The 17,266-nt window shown below is 43.3% G+C and overlaps 1 protein-coding gene across 5 annotated transcripts in view; it reads left to right on the top strand.

The window, feature by feature from the left end:
• Window positions 1–9,694: 9,694 nt before the first annotated feature.
• Window positions 9,695–17,266, top strand: part of LOC133631191 (transcription factor E2-alpha-like) — a 32,577-nt gene continuing 25,005 nt past the window's right edge. For 3 of the 5 annotated variants that reach the window (XM_062023346.1, XM_062023345.1, XM_062023344.1), the window contains exon 1: window positions 9,698–10,227. The gene's annotated coding sequence lies outside the window, so the exon portion shown is untranslated. Of the gene's footprint in view, window positions 10,228–17,266 lie in introns of all 5 variants that reach the window. The other 2 variants (XM_062023348.1, XM_062023347.1) reach the window with 2 other exon arrangements.

The following is a 17,266-nucleotide window of genomic DNA, read 5'->3' as shown; positions in this document are numbered from 1 at the left end:
GTAGCTAACTGGCAGAAGAACTCGAAGCTTTATTTTGAAATATGAAGCAAAGTCTGGAACTAACTGGCAGAACAATTCCAAGCTTTATTTTAAAATATGAAGCAAAGTCTGTAGCTAACTGGCAGAACAACTCCAAGCTTTATTTTGAAATATAAAGCAAAGTCTGGAGCTAACTGGCAGAACAATTATAAGCTTTATTTTGAAATATGAAGCAAATTCTGCTTTTTTAGCACCCTCATCTATTCCAAAAGGTCAGATGAAGACCAATTTGTAGAAAAACCAAACCAAAATTGTTCCATAAGAAATAATGTCAATCTAATTATTTTGTTCCAGACACCCAAGAATATCAACACAAAACTAATTGTTTAGATAATAGTTACAGTTTTACAAGTAGCAAACAATGTGGAATACATATACATGACAAATTGAATGGATAAGTGAACATTTAGCATCGCTTTTTCATTTATTGGAGACTCTTGTTGGCAAAGACAGTGATGAGCGGACAGGAAGTAGGGGAGTTCTTCCTTCAATGCAATAGGAGGGTAGCACATGACCTCACGTCTGTTGTGAGAGTGAGTGGAGAGTTTGATCAGAAAATGTGGTATTGTTGTGAAGTGAAGTGAAGTGAATTACATTTATATAGCGCTTTTTCTCAAGTGACTCAAAGCGCTTTACATAGTGAAACCCAATATCTAAGTTACATTCAAACCAGTGTGGGTGGCACTGGGAGCAGGTGGGTAAAGTGTCTTGCCCAAGGACACAACGGCAGTGACTAGGATGGCGGAAGCGGGGATCGAACCTGCAACCCTCAAGTTGCTGGCACGGCCGCTCTACCAACCGAGCTATACCACCTGGTGTTCTGCTCTTGGCTGTTCCAGTCCTTCAAATAGAGAGATAGGAAAGATATTTCAAAGAAGTGGTTCATAAAGGTCATAAAGTTAGGAAATAAAAGGAAAGGCTCCTAAAAATATCACTTTCATCATCTTGTGGAATACAGTCGGACCATGCTCGTGTCTGCAGAGATCACTTTGTCAAATGTTTGTTTGAACACTTTCTGTGATGCAATCCAGTTTATTCTCCACTATATTAGTAGTGTTTGAGAGCAGAACTAAACGTAAAGGAAGGACAATAGACCACATTAGTTTGTGTTCTTTTGTGGTTGCTATGCCTAAATATAACTAGAAGACCTGCGTGTGCAAATAAACTAACTCATGTTTAGTCCTAGTAATAAATATTGTGATTGTTGGTACAATCCAACATATTTTTGTTGTCCATTTTCATAACCCAAACTAAAAGTTTAGTTGTTGCTGTGCAAGAAAACAAAGTGCTTTATATGACCACATTATAGCATCTTTGGTGATATTTGTTAGCATGAATAAAATATCCTTCATAGTAATAATAAAGTAGATGAATAAATGTCAACAGCATATAGTGAATGTTGATATCACTAGCAAACATTGCTGAACAACATCTACAGCTAAATAATGAGACTAAATAACAACTTCACACATAAAAACAAGTGCAGACATGAATTGTAGATGAGACTAACTAACTAACTTTGTCTCATTAGAGTCACCATCACAGCAGCACTCGTTATGTCAATCAAAAATGTGATTGGCGACACACAAGCATTGCTTAATATGTGGACCCATGCAGACATGATGTGCCTCCAATCTTACATCCATCCATTTTCTACCGCCTGCCCCATTTAGGGTTGCGGGGCGTGCTGGAGCCCACCACAGCTGATGTGGGATCTGAGCCCAGGATGTCGTTGTGGCTTGTGCAGCCCTTTGAGACACTTGGGATTTAGGGCTATTTAAATAAACTTTGATTGATTGATTGATTGATCTATAGCCACCTGATAACCTCTCCACACAGGAGAGTGGGCCAGCGCGGAAAAGAGACGGCAGATCAACTGGTCTAAAGAGGGGTCTATTTAAAGGCTAGAGTGTACAAATTAGTTTTAAAATGGGACTTAAATGCTTCTAGTGAGGTAGCATCTCTAACTGTTACTGCTAGAACATTCCATAGTACTGGAGCCCCAATAGAAAACGCTCTAAAGACTGCTGACTTTTTTTGGGCTCTGAGAATCACTAATAAGCCGGAGTTCCTAGAACGCAGATTTCATATGGTACAATACAATCAGCAAGATAGGATGGAGCTAGACCGTGTAGTATTTTATACCTAAGTAGTAAAACCTTAAAGTCACATCTTAAGTGCACAGGAAGACAGTGCAGATGAGCCAGTATAGGTATATATATATATCAGTGACGTGCAGTCAGGGGAGGCGGGGGAGGCCCCGCCTCACGTGCCATCATGGAAAGAAAAAAAATGTAAAAAGAAAAAAAAAATTTAAATTGTTATATGTATCCAGTGATTATACTATAAAGTTATTTTCCATTTAACTTCACCAGTTTTAGATTATTTGTATTCAAAATCGCTGAATTTTCACATTTGCCGTTGAAATAGTGAGAAGAGACTTGCTGTGATCAGCAGCCAGTTGAGGCGTCACTCAGTTGTGCCTCAACATGGATTGCGCAATGACTGGGCTAACTGCTGGCCTGCTGTGCAGTGAGACTGTATTGCTATATGAATTATATTATACATTTCCATAGTTTAGTTAGCTGAGGTATATAATGTACAGTGTATTTTGTCAACAACTGTATGTGTGTAAGTATTTCTTGTGCTGAGCAATCATAAAACTGCTGCGAAGACGCACTGGCTGAGGCTCGCAGTAATCCCGCCTCCTGGTGGTAGAGAATGCACGCCCGCCGTAGAATGCACCCCCTGGCGGGAGTGTTATATCAACTAACGCCCACACTTAAACTTTCCATGTGCAAGATTGATTCTATTTAAAAAAGTTATTTAATAAGAAGCCAAAAAGTGCAAAAACAATAATGTTTGTGTTGGAGGAGTTGTGAATGACTGCTGGGCCACAACATTAGGTACACCTGCAGGCTGCAGCACAGATTTTATATTTCATTCATTCACAACTCCTCCAACACGAACATTATTATTTTTGCACTTTTTGGCTTCTTATTAAATAACTTTTTTAAATAGATTCAATCTTGCACGTGGAAAGTTTAAGTGTGGGCTTTAGTTGATATAACACTCCCGTCAGGGGGTGCATTCTACGGCGGGGGTGCATGATCAAGTAAGGGATTGTGTGTTTGGGCCCATGATCTGCAAAATGATTTGTGGGCAAATGGACCGTCTATTACGTCTAATGTTTGGCCACAGAAAGCCCCAAATTTGGTGTCAAATTGTTGTACAAAACCAAACCACACAAAAGGTTGATCTAGCTAAAGGTCATAGGTACCATGTCTATGAAGGAGGCATTTCCTTCATTATGTCACAAACCAACTGTTGAAGCGCCTCTCAAGTGGAGCAAAAACAAGTGAGGCGGCGGTGGTAAAGAAGATCTGGGGACACATATTTGTTATTACATCACTGAAGATCTGCTTTACAAGACAGGCTAACATGTTCAAAATAACCATAGGAAGTCATGTGTTTGTTATTCTCATTATTTGTTTTTAAATTATATGCTGTAGTTCGGCTGGCCTGGGAATGCCTCGGGACCCCCCAGGAGGAGCTGGACAATGTGGCTGGGGAGAGGGAAGTATGGGCTTCCCTGCTTAGGCTGCTGCCCCCGCGACCCGACCTCGGATAAGCGGAAGAAGATGGATGGATGGATGGATGGATGCTGTAGTCCAACCCCCCTCCCTTCGCAGTTCAAAATCCAACTAACTTTTTATGGAAAATGATGCCTCCAGAGTACTGTAAATCTGCCACGTGCGATATTTGAGCAGATCACAATCCCACAAAATTCCTTTGCATTTTCTTTGGCTTGGATTAAAGTTGAATTACACAGATGATTACTTCTTTTTACACTTTAATGAGTACTCTGTGTGAAAATGTTACTTAAAACATTGTTGATGGTTGATGAGGTGTTTAAAAAATTGAGCGCGCTCCACCCTAACAAGGCCACCGGCCTTGATAACATTCCCTCCAGATTCCTCAGGGACTCTGCCTCCATCATTGCCCCGATCATCACGCACATAATAAACCTATCAATTACACAAGGCCAAGTACCAAAAGATTTTAAGATAGCAAGAGTAACTCCCCTCTTTAAAAAAGGAAGCAAATTGGAACCTGGCAACTACCGACCTGTTTCTATTCTCAGTTCCGTTTCGAAAGTAATGGAGAAAATAGTTTATGAACAGGTTGATAGTTACCTTGCCACTATTAAACTCATGTACAAATTCCAATCCAGCTTCAGAACTAACCACTCCACTGACACATGCCTTCTCTATGTGAGCGCCACATCAAACATGAGGTGGACGCGGGCAAAAACTGCGGCATGGTCATGCTGGACCTTCAGAAGGCCTTTGACACCGTTAACCACGCTATACTGTTGGATAAGCTCAGAGCAATCGGATTTAACAAAACCTCATGGAGCTGGATGCAATCTTACTTGGAGGGGAGGGAGCAGGTGGTAGAGGTGAACGGCACCGTGTCCCCCCCCCTCGGTGAGCTGTGGAGTCCCCCAAGGCAGTATATTGGGACCTTTACTGTTCCTAATATACATAAACGACATGTCATCAGCATGTGACTGTGAATTGTTCTTGTTTGCGGATGACTCGGCCTTGCTGGTATCCGGCAAGGACAAGTCACAGGTGGAGAAAATCCTCAGTGCTGAGCTCTGTAGAACTTGCACCTGGCTCGCTGACAACAAGCTATCCATACACTTGGGTAAAACAGAATCCATCCTGTTTGAGTCCCACATCAAACTTAAGAAAGTCAATGACTTCACCATAAAAGTGGGTGACATTGTTATCACCAGGAAAGATGAGGTCACCTACCTAGGTTCCATTCTAGAGGCTAACCTTTCCTGTGATAAAATGGCAACCAAGGTAATCAAAAAGGTTAACCAACGAACGAGATTTCTCTACAGAATTTCCTCTCTGGTCAACAAAAGCACCTTGAGGATTCTGGCGGGAACTCTCGTTCAACCCTTTTTCCATTACGCATGCACCTCCTGGTACCCTAGCACCTCCAAAACCCTCAAATCTAAACTCCAAACATCTCAGAACAAGCTAGTCAGGTTACTTCTAGACCTCCACCCCAGATCCCACCTCACTCCTACCCACTTCTCTAAAGTGGGCTGGCTCAAGGTGGAGGACAGAGTTAAACAACTTGCACTGAGCCTAGTCTATAAAATCCGCTACACCTCCCTGATACCGAAGTACATGTCAAACTAATTCCTTAACGTAAATGACCGCCATAACCACAACACCAGGGGGAGCTCCACTAACCACGTTAAACCCAGATTCCGAACTAACAAAGGTCTTAACTCATTCTCTTTCTATGCCACATCAATGTGGAATGCACTCCCAACAGGTGTAAAAGAAAGGGCATCTCTATCCTCCTTCAAAACCGCAATAAAAGTTCACCTCCAGGCAACTTCAACCCTAAACTAACACCCTCCCCGGATTGCTAACAATCAAATGTAAACAATCAAATGCAGATACTTTTTCTTATGCCTTCTGATCTCTCTCTCTCTCTCTCTCTCTCTCTCTCTCTCTCTCTCTCTCTCTCTCTCTCTCTCTCTCTCTCTCTCTCTCTCTATGTCCACTACTTGATGTCCATATCCTACCCCCCCTCCACACCCCTGATTGTAAATAATGTAAATAATTCAATGTGATTATCTTATGTGATGACTGTATTATGATGATAGTATATATGATAGTATATATCTGTATCACGAATCAATTTAAGTGGACCCCGACTTAAACAAGTTGAAAAACGTATTGGGGTGTTACCATTTAGTGGTCAATTGTACGGAATATGTACTTCACTGAAGGTATGTGGGCTTGTATTAAGCCTCAGGGAGTTGAACGCCCCTGCCTTACATAGTTCCGGGTCACCCTTGGGCAAGGTGTAGCACCCGAATGCCCCCCCCATCAGGGTTACGATACCCCCCATGAACTACACTAAAAGAGGATGCGTTACCCGGCCCGGAGGAAGCCCGGGGCCCTCCTCCGGAGCTAGGCCCGGAGGTAGGGCTCGTCAGCGAGCGCCTGGTGGCCGGGCTTGCCACGGAGCCCGGCCGGGCACAGCCCGAAGAAGCTACGTGGACACACCATCTTCTCTGCCACGTGGGCCCACCACCTGCGGTCGGAACCAGTGGGGTCGGGTGCGCTGCCAAGTGGATGGCGGTGAAAGTGGAGGCTCTGGACGGACCAATTCGGGGCAGCAGAGGCTGACTTTCGGGACGTGGAACGTCTCTACGCTGGTGGGGAAGGAGCCTGAGCTGGTGCGAGAGGTGGAGCGCTACCGGTTGGATCTGGTGGGGCTTACCTCTACGCATAGCAAGGGCTCTGAAACCACACTCCTGGACAAGGGATGGACCTTGTTCACTTCTGGAGTTGCTCAGGGTGTGAGGGCACAGGCGGGTGTGGGGATACTCACGAGTCCCCGGCTGAGTGCCTGTACGTTGGAGTTCACCCCAGTGGACAAGAGGGTCGCCTCCCTTCGCCTTAGGGTTGGAGGGGGGAAAACTCTGACTGTTGTTTGTGCATACGCACCAAACAGGAGTTCAGAGTATTCAGCCTTCTTGGATACCTTGCATGGGGTCCTGTATGGGGCGCCGGCAGGGGATTCCATAGTCTTGCTGGGGGACTTCAACGCGCACGTGGGCAATGACAGTGATACTTGGACTGGCGTGATTGGGAGGAACGGTCTCCCTGATCTGAACCTGAGTGGTGGATTGTTATTGGACTTCTGTGCTAGTCACGGACTTGCGATAACAAACACCATGTTCAAGCATAAGGATGCTCATAGGTGTACCTGGTACCAGAGCACCCTAGGCCAAAGATCAATGATCGATTTTGTAATCGTATCAGCTGATCTGAGACCGTATGTTTTGGACACTCGGGTGAAGAGAGGGGCTGAACTGTCAACTGATCACCATCTGGTGGTGAGTTGGGTTAGATGGCGGGGGAAACCTCTGGACAGACCTGGCAAACCCAAGCGTGTAGTGCGGGTGAACTGGGAACGTTTGGAGGACTCCTCTGTCCGGAAGGACTTCAACTCCCACCTCCGGCGGGACTTCTCTGCCATCCCTGTGGAGGTTGGGGACATTGAACAGGAATGGGCAATGTTCAAAGCCTCTATTGCTAAAGCTGCAGATGCGAGCTGTGGCCAGAAGGTCTTAGGTGCCTCAAGGGGCGGTAACCCTCGAACACCCTGGTGGACAGTGGTGGTCAGGGAAGCCGTCCGACTGAAGAAGGAGTCCTACCGGGGTATGTTATCCCAGGGGACTCCGGAGGCAGTTGCAAGGTACCGACGGGCCCGAAGGGCAGCGGCCGTGGCTGTGGACGAGGCTAAGCAGAGGGTGTGGGAGCAGTTCGGGGAATCCATGGAGAAGGACTATCGGGCGGCACCAAAGCTGTTCTGGAAGACCATACGGCACCTCAGGAGGGGGAAGCAGGGAACCATCCAAGCTGTGTACGGCAAGGATGGGACTTTGCTGACTTCAAGTGAGGACGTCGTGGGGCGTTGGAAAGAGCACTTTGAGGAACTCCTGAACCCAAATACATCAGACACACCCTCCCTGATAGGAGCAGGGCCTGAGGATGATGGGGGATCGACGTCGATCTCTCGGAGTGAAGTCACTGAGGTAGTTAGACAACTCCACAGTGGCAAAGCTCCGGGGGTTGACGAGATCCGTCCAGAAATGCTGAAGGCTCTGGGTGTTGATGGGCTGTCTTGGTTGATACGCCTTTTCAACATTGCGTGGAAGTCTGGGACAGTGCCGAGGGAGTGGCAGACTGGGGTGGTGGTTCCCCTTTTCAAAAAGGGGGACCAGAGGGTGTGTGCTAATTACAGGGGTATCACACTACTCAGCCTCCCTGGGAAAGTTTACGCCAAGGTACTGGAAAGGAGGGTCCGGCCGATAGTCGAACCTCAGATTCAAGAGGAGCAATGTGGATTCCGTCCTGGTCGTGGAACAACTGACCAACTCTTTACGCTTGCGGGAATCCTGGAGAGGGCCTGGGAGTATGCCTATCCAGTCTACATGTGTTTTGTGGATTTGGAGAAGGCGTATGACCGCGTCCCTCGGGAGATCTTGTGGGAGGTGCTGAGGGAGTACGGAGTGAGGGGAACTCTGTTGAGGGCCATCCAATCTCTGTACAACCAAAGCGAGAGTTGTGTCCGGGTGCTTGGATGTAAGTCGGATCCGTTTCCAGTGGGGGTTGGTCTCCGCCAGGGCTGCGCTCTGTCACCTATCCTGTTTGTGATTTTCATGGACAGGATTTCTAGGCGGAGTCGTGGCCATGGCGGAGAGGGTATACGTCTCGGGGGGCTAAAGGTTGCGTCACTGCTGTTTGCAGATGATGTGGTCCTGATGGCACCTTCGGTTCGTGACCTTCAGCTCTCACTGGATCGGTTCGCAGCCGAGTGTTCAGCGGCTGGAATGAGGATCAGCATCTCCAAATCTGAGGCCATGGTTCTCAGCAGGAAACCGATGGTTTGTACAGTCCGGGTAGGGGACAGGACTCTGTCCCAGGTGGAGGAGTTTAAGTATCTCGGGGTCTTGTTCACGAGTGAGGGAAAGATGGAGAAGGAAATCAGCCGGAGAATCGGAGCAGCTGGGGCAGTATTGCAGTCTCTCTGCCGCACTGTTGTGACGAAACGGGAGCTGAGCCAGAAGGCAAAGCTCTCGGTCTACCGAGCTATCTACATTCCTACTCTCACCTATGGTCATGAAGTGTGGGTAATGACCGAAAGAATAAGATCGCGGATACAAGCGGCCGAAATGAGTTTCCTCAGAAGGGTGGCTGGCATCTCCCTTAGAGATAGGGTGAGAAGTGCAGTCACCCGAGAGAGACTCGGAGTAGAGCCGCTGCTCCTTCGCTTGGAAAGGAGCCAGCTTAGGTGGTTCGGGCATCTCGTGCGGATGCCTCACGAGCGTCTCCCTAGGGAGGTCCTCGTTGCACGTCCCACTGGGAGGAGGCCCCGCGGCAGGCCAAGGACCAGATGGGGGGATTACATCTCCTCTCTGGCCTGGGAACGCTTCGGGATTCCCCAGGAGGAAGTCGCAAATGTTGCTCTGGAGAGGGAAGTCTGGGGGTCTTTGCTGGAGCTGCTGTCCCCGCGACCCGATTCCGGATAAGCGGTTGAAGATGGATGGATGGATGTACTTCACTGTGCAACCTACTAATAAAAGTCTCAATCAATCAAAAATTCTGGATGACAGCAGCTTGAACCTGGCTCAGATCAATTCACTTTCTGTTGATCCCTGTGGTAAAACTCATTCTAAATCTGACAACTCTGGAGTCCATATCAATTACCTTAATCTTAAAGTACTAAATAGGGTTACTTTCTCTGTAAAATAAATATAATTGATCGTCACTATTTTATTCCAGATTCCCACATTGCTTGATTAAAAATCCGTTATGGCATCCTGACGTTTGAATAAAGTGCAATGATTAAACTCAACTGTCTTGTACTAATAAAGGTTAGATTGTTGGAGCTCACTTTCAATAATAGTGCAGGCAAAACAAGGTTGATGTTGAAATATGATTGGACGACACGCTTGTCAATCAAATTTGGTGGAATCCAATTGGTCCTCTTCTCGGATATTATCATCCTATTTTATACTCCTCTCCACTCTGTGGGCGCTTCGCCTCATCCGCCCCTCGACATAGATCCTCGCGATTTGTCCGTCCCAACCTCCCCGTTCGATGGCTCCAGACGAAATGAAACATATCCGTCATTTGTGACTATTTTCACACCGATTGGCCTAATCGGGAAGACGTTTTGTATCGTCCATTCGTTTTTGGTGAAATTGGACACCGCTGATGCGTCCAAGTCGTCCTGTGGGCCGTGCCGCGGAGGGATACATGTGTGGAAGCGACAATGTGGAGGCTGTTAAAATGTCGACTTGGAAAATGAAGTCGCTTCAATTTCAGCGAGATTAAGAAAACGCTGCAATGGTTTAGTTATGTGTTTAGTTATGTGTGCCGTCAGAGACGTGTTTTTACTTTCCTAACGAAGACAGCGTCGAGGCGGCGGAGTGTTTCAATCTTGGCTTTCCTCATCTTCCTCAAGCAGTCCGGAGGAGCGCGGAGGGAAAGATCAAAGATCCTGTTTATAAGTTTCTTTTTCTCGCATCTCCGCTCCTTTACTTCTCTTTCTTGGATGCTACACAACTGAGCCAAGGTAAATATTGCCTGCAATATAACGCGTCGTTGGCTGTTCAACTCGCCTGTCATCGACAAGTTTTAAGCGCTTTTTTCAACTTACATTTTCTGCCTGGAAAAAACAAAATGTCCGTTTTTGTATTCATTTTTGCTGCCTGAGACTTTTGTCTTCCACGAGAATTTTGCATTTGTGCTGCAACTGTGTTGCAAAGTTGAGAAAAGTGCTCTTTTGTTCACTCGGCTCGCCTCTCTAAGCATTAGCGTGAAGCGAGTTAGCATATTGATGATGTTTGGAAGCTTTGTCTTTACAGCAATACAACTCTCATTCTTCTCACTTTGCCTTATATTCAACTCTTATATGTTCCAAATATCAATGTTGTTTCTGTGCTCGACACCTTTTCCAACACTTCGTGGAAACTTTTCCCTGGCCGGCTCTTTGTGTGAGTAACATTGTTGGGGCCACAGGCAACAGGTTTGTTCAAACATCTTCTCTTCCTTTTCCAACATTCTTCACTTCCAACACTTTAGAAACATTTGGCTTTGTCTTCTCTTTCTTCCACACTTCTCTGCTGTGGGGGTGCAACTTCCATTTGTTAGGTCTAGCAGGGACTCAACTCCCCCATTTTGACCTCGGCTCAATAAAAGACAAAATCTCGAGAATATTCAATGATAACTTGACGTAATTACACTGAACCTTATTGGACTTTTGTCGAGGAAAACAATAGTGATGGTGAAGCGTATGCCATAAGAATGTGTAATATGCAGCATACTACATATTTTACTAGACCTAACAAAAGACCCTGCCTCTATGAAATGAATAGTATCTACACAAGCAGTTAAAGACTGACTCTTAAACTAGCAGTCCTGCTCACATTAGTAATAGCAGGCAGGTAGTTGACCATCAGATGATACTTTTAGACTAGCAGTCCTGCTCACATTAGTAATAGCAGGCAGGTATTTGAACATCAGATGATACTTTTAGACTAGCAGTCCTGCTCACATTAGTAATAGCAGGCAGGTAGTTGACCATCAGATGATACTTTTAGACCAGCAGTCCTGCTCACATTAGTAATAGCAGGCAGGTAGTTGACCATCAGATGATACTTTTAGACTAGCAGTCCTGCTCACATTAGTAATAGCAGGCAGGTAGTTGGACATCAGATGATACTTTTAGACTAGCAGTCATGCTCACATTAGTAATAGCAGGCAGGTAGTTGACCATCAGATGATACTTTTAGACTAGCAGTCCTGCTCACATTAGTAATAGCAGGCAGGTAGTTGACCATCAGATGATACTTTAAGACTAGCAGTCCTGCTCACATTAGTAATAGCAGGCAGGTAGTTGACCATCAGATGATACTTTTAGACCAGCAGTCATGCTCACATTAGTAATAGCAGGCAGGTAGTTGACCATCAGATGATACTTTTAGACCAGCAGTCCTGCTCACATTAGTAATAGCAGGCAGGTAGTTGACCATCAGATGATACTTTTAGACTAGCAGTCCTGCTCACATTAGTAATAGCAGGCAGGTAGTTGACCATCAGATGATACTTTTAGACCAGCAGTCCTGCTCACATTAGTAATAGCAGGCAGGTAGTTGACCATCAGATGATACTTTTAGACTAGCAGTCCTGCTCACATTAGTAATAGCAGGCAGGTAGTTGACCATCAGATGATACTTTTAGACTAGCAGTCCTGCTCACATTAGTAATAGCAGGCAGGTAGTTGACCATCAGATGATACTTTTAGACTAGCAGTCCTGCTCACATTAGTAATAGCAGGCAGGTAGTTGAACATCAGATGATACTTTTAGACTAGCAGTCCTGCTCACATTAGTAATAGCAGGCAGGTAGTTGACCATCAGATGATACTTTTAGACTAGCAGTCCTGCTCACATTAGTAATAGCAGGCAGGTAGTTGACCATCAGATGATACTTTTAGACTAGCAGTCCTGCTCACATTAGTAATAGCAGGCGGGTAGTTGAACATCAGATGATACTTTTAGACTAGCAGTCCTGCTCACATTAGTAATAGCAGGCAGGTAGTTGACCATCAGATGATACTTTTAGACTAGCAGTCCTGCTCACATTAGTAATAGCAGGCAGGTAGTTGACCATCAGATGATACTTTTAGACTAGCAGTCCTGCTCACATTAGTAATAGCAGGCAGGTAGTTGACCATCAGATGATACTTTTAGACTAGCAGTCCTGCTCACATTAGTAATAGCAGGCAGGTAGTTGACCATCAGATGATACTTTTAGACTAGCAGTCATGCTCACATTAGTAATAGCAGGCAGGTAGTTGACCATCAGATGATACTTTTAGACCAGCAGTCCTGCTCACATTAGTAATAGCAGGCAGGTAGTTGACCATCAGATGATACTTTTAGACTAGCAGTCCTGCTCACATTAGTAATAGCAGGCAGGTAGTTGACCATCAGATGATACTTTTAGACCAGCAGTCCTGCTCACATTAGTAATAGCAGGCAGGTAGTTGACCATCAGATGATACTTTAAGACTAGCAGTCCTGCTCACATTAGTAATAGCAGGCAGGTAGTTGACCATCAGATGATAACCTGGTCTGATGGCCATCTGAGTACCATTCCAATCTTGTAACATTGCAAACTTTTTTATGTATGCAATATCAATGGCGTATACAGCTATTGAATGATACCCTTATGGGTATCATCTGATGGCTACTGCACTGTATGTGCACTTTGATAAAAACTGCTGCACTTGATATACTTCTGCACTTGAAATGAAGCTGCTAAAATACTATAACTTACTGATTTGTAATTCACATACCCTCTATGTATTGTACTTGTATTTTAAATTGTTTATCATTATGTCATTTTAATATTGTTGTGTATTTTCAATCCTGTGTCATTTTATTGTGGATGTTAGATGCACCATAAAAGGACTACAGATGGAAATGAGCATGGTGCTAAATCTGGTCCAGCCATCTTCTTAATGTAACCGCACATTGTCCTTCAAATAAACAAATACAAACAAACAAATAGTATATACACAAGGCATACATTATTTCTTAAGATAATTATGTAAACATGTCCATTCATTTACTTCAGTGACCTATGACCCATCCATCACCAATATGAGGGAAAATGCAGTACCGTTATAAAAATGAAGTACACTTTATTTTAGGAATAAAACGCAAAAATTTGATTTTTCAGAAGAAATATTTCTAATCTTTAGGGGAAATAAATAAGTTGTATAATATGGCCAAAATGTCAATAAGAGGGATTGCAACCAGCAGTACTTTTCTTTCTCTACATCAAACTTCTTGCCTCCAAGGGCCAAAGTGAAAATGTGCCAGTGGGCCAAACACAGCATTTGTGGTATGTACAGCAGCACCATGGGTGAGGCGTTTACGTTTAGTCCCATAGCGCCATATATATTGTAAGGTAGTGGAGATAAGTTATCCTTGTGGACATTTTGTCAATAATTGTGGGAGCTTGAGTATCAATATGTGTTAAATGTGTGCAGCCACCTTTTGGAATGACAAAGCTCAACCAAATAGAGTTGTTGATTTCACTGTAATTAGTTTTCAAGAACAGTCACATCACACTCTTGTCACTGGTGATAATGTATATTTGTCAAAACATTCACTATTTTAAGCTGTCACATTTATATTAAATGTAACTTGGCAAAATCCAAAAGTCCTTGTTTTAGCATAGGTATAATTTTGGAGTTAATATTAACTTTAACAAGTTTTACTTTTTTTACAATATTCAGATTTTATAGTATGGGATATTTGTTTTTTTCAGTTCGATCAAAAAACATCACATGGTTACTTTTGCCTTATCAACATGCCCGAAAAGGAATAGGAAGAAGCAGATCTTATGTAATACTCCCCATTCTCAATATCTAGTGATAATCAATCATTTACAACATATCTTTTTACATGTTTACACTAGGGCTGGGCAATATGGTTGAAAACTGTATCACGATGTGTTTTATATCGGTCGATATCAGTGATTATTGTTATTTTTATGACATATCGAGAATAAGGACCAGGAGAAAAATCTATTAAATGCAAATATTTTTTATTTCAAATGTAACTTTCCTCTTGATTATAATTCCCTCAGCTATCAAGACAGAAAGGAAATGAAATGTCAACACTAGTGCTGCAACTAACGATTATTTTGATAGTCAATTAGTCAGCTATTATCTTAACGATTAGTCGGATAACAAAGCATACACATATTTAATGGCTCTATTTTTTCCATAGACTTCTAAATGCAGATTTTAGTCATTTTAGGCATATGCGTACAAACAACAAAGATGACTAATTCATTCATTAATATTTATTTATACTGTAACTGTGCTGTTCATTCATCTGTTACACAAATTTAAATGACTATTAAAATGTTGTCCATTTAAAAGAAAGAAAGGTAAAGTGCTAAAAAAAACAATTAGCTTTGTTTATGTATTAAAACAGTTAAAATAGCAGCAATGAAAACAAACAACACAACACAAAATCTAACTTCCTCAAAAAGGAAAGCATTTTGTGATGTTTAAAAATCTGCATACTGATATATTGATTAACTCTTGGCAGATTTAGCACTCTAATAGACTCAATGTGTAGAATTATATCTTTGATTCTTTCTTAAAATGTTGCCGCCACTGTGTGTGTGTGTGTGTGTGTGTGTGTGTGTGTGTGTGTGTGTGTGTGTGTGTGTGTGTGTGTGTGTGTGTGTGTGTGTGTGTGTGTGTGTGTGTGTGTGTGTGTGTGTGTGTGTGTGTGTGTGTGTGTGTGTGTGTGTGTGTGTGTGTGTGTGTGTGTGTGTGTTAAAGTGACATTGCAAATTGAGGCTGCTTTAAAAAGTACTTGAATCGGTGTAGACAAAGGCTATGTCTACCCTAAGCCGGATAACCCCTTAAAGGAATGATTATTTAGCCTAAGCCCCGTGTCAGCCACACTAAACCAGCGTTTAAGGTAACCCTCCTTGGATCATTTTTACACAGGTAAGTGCGCCGTGTATTTCTTGAATCTCCGGCTCTTAGCTTTGTATGGACTCATTGATTGTTTACAAACTGAGTTCGGAGAGGAAGTGAAGTCAGAAAGACCGCGCCCCACACAGGAAGTGCTGTCAGAAAGAACGCGCCCCAGTCGTTTAAGACTCCCTCCTCCCCTCCGCGACCTAGTACGCATGCGCAGAAAATGCGCACGTCATAGTCACCTCCAGTGTTGCTTTGTGTGCATGTTCTTAAATGTAACTTATCTGAACAATATCCAGTGTTGTGGTATTTCAATGAACTGGAATCCAGTGTGTCTATTGTAGTGAATCACACCTGAGACATCATAAATTAATCAAATCTTTAATGTAAAAGTACACAATGTGACAAAGAACTTTTTATATCAATCAATCTAGGGATCTAGATATCTGGTCAGGACACTCCTCACTCTTTTGCCTTCACCTTCATTGTCCATTCCTTTTTGGTGACTTTATATACTCAAGACTTAGACGTTGAGTCCGTGACATACATGGCGGACAATAACCGATACAGTCGGCTTTGCCAGTCCAAATACATTTGATGTTTTCCGTAGTCTTCCCTCGACGGCCAGGTAAAACAAAGCACACGCTACCTTTTTTATCACATCCACGGGAGCCCACATTTTCGTTGTCTCTTCTTCGACAAATGGACAAAGTTTTTCGGTAAGTAGAATCACAGCTGACCTGGACATTGGAAAGTTCTCTTGCCGTCTGAGAAGTGTTGTATCCCAAATAGCTGCAATCACGCGTTTCCTTCACTTAAGGTATTCATGTGTGATTTCCACAAGCGTCTGTGGAAGAATGAGAAACACGGCATGTCCGGATGACTCGCCGCCATATTTCCAGTGGCTAGCTCCGAGTTACGGAACCGTTTGTTATGAAGCTGTCTGATGTCACTTCCTGTGTGGGGCGCGTTCTTTCTGACGTCACTTCCTCTCCGAACTCAGTTTGTAAAGGATCAATGAGTCCATACAAAGCTAAGAGCCAGATTCAAGAAATACACGGCGCACTTAGCCGTGTAAAAAAATTGTCCGTAGAGGGGAACCTTAAACGCTGGTTTAGTGTGGCTGAAACGTGGCTTAGGCTAAATAATTATTGGTTTAAGGGATTATCCGGTTTAGTGTAGATATAGCCCAAGTGTAGAAGGGGCCAAAGTTTAGCTGGCTGACTTTGTCTAAAATGATAGTTCAAGTTATTTTTCAAACTACTTTGTCTCACTTCTATTAGCTAGCTAGCAAGGTAGAAGCTAACACTCTTAGCAAGGTTGAGATGCATCCTTTATTCGCTCTCTGCCGTACTCATTTTTACTTTCTCTTTTTACTCCATGCAAATAATCAATTGCAGACAACAACAAAGCTGTCAGTGCCACTGACCAGTGATCTCTTCCTTGGTTAACAGACAGCCAGTGCCTTTGTTCATGCAACCAACCATGCTTCGCAACTTCCCATTTTTCCCACATAGAATAACAAAAACATTTTATCGAACGCATTTTCTAATGATATCATTTACATGTCTGTAGTGATATATACTGTATTAATATTGTTTTATTGCCCCGCCCTAATTGACACTTAAAATATTTTGTATGCTTACATTTTTATTTGGTTCACTTCCTCTTTTTAAGAAAGAAAGGAAGATGTTGGAAAAAAAAATATTGACAAGCAAATAGTTAAAAAATTATAGTAAATAACTTGGTAGTGTTAAGGAAAATTGTATTATTGTTATATTACAGCTTTATTCTCTTACATTTACCTCAATTATTGTGAGAATTATGCTTTTTATTATCCTAAAAGTACAACATTAATGTCCTACAGTTGTAGTTTTTGTGACGCTAATATGTTACTAGCATTTAAACAAGCTACTGGCACGTGTGTTTACTAGGCCAGTACTGTAATGCTGTTAATTACAATCATCTGTCACCAGTGCACCTCAGTTATTTTAGCCTTCTAATGAACAAAGTATCAAGAGTGGAGATGCTCCTAACACCCTTCTCACACTTCATACCTGTCAGTGTGAATGTGTTAGCTTTTGTCACACTTATAAAT

Source organism: Entelurus aequoreus, linkage group LG16, assembly GCF_033978785.1.
Source record: "Entelurus aequoreus isolate RoL-2023_Sb linkage group LG16, RoL_Eaeq_v1.1, whole genome shotgun sequence".
NCBI classification, from domain to species: Eukaryota; Metazoa; Chordata; class Actinopteri; order Syngnathiformes; family Syngnathidae; genus Entelurus; species Entelurus aequoreus.
Note: the sequence above shows the minus strand (reverse complement) of the source record. Positions and strands in the feature narration are given on the sequence as shown.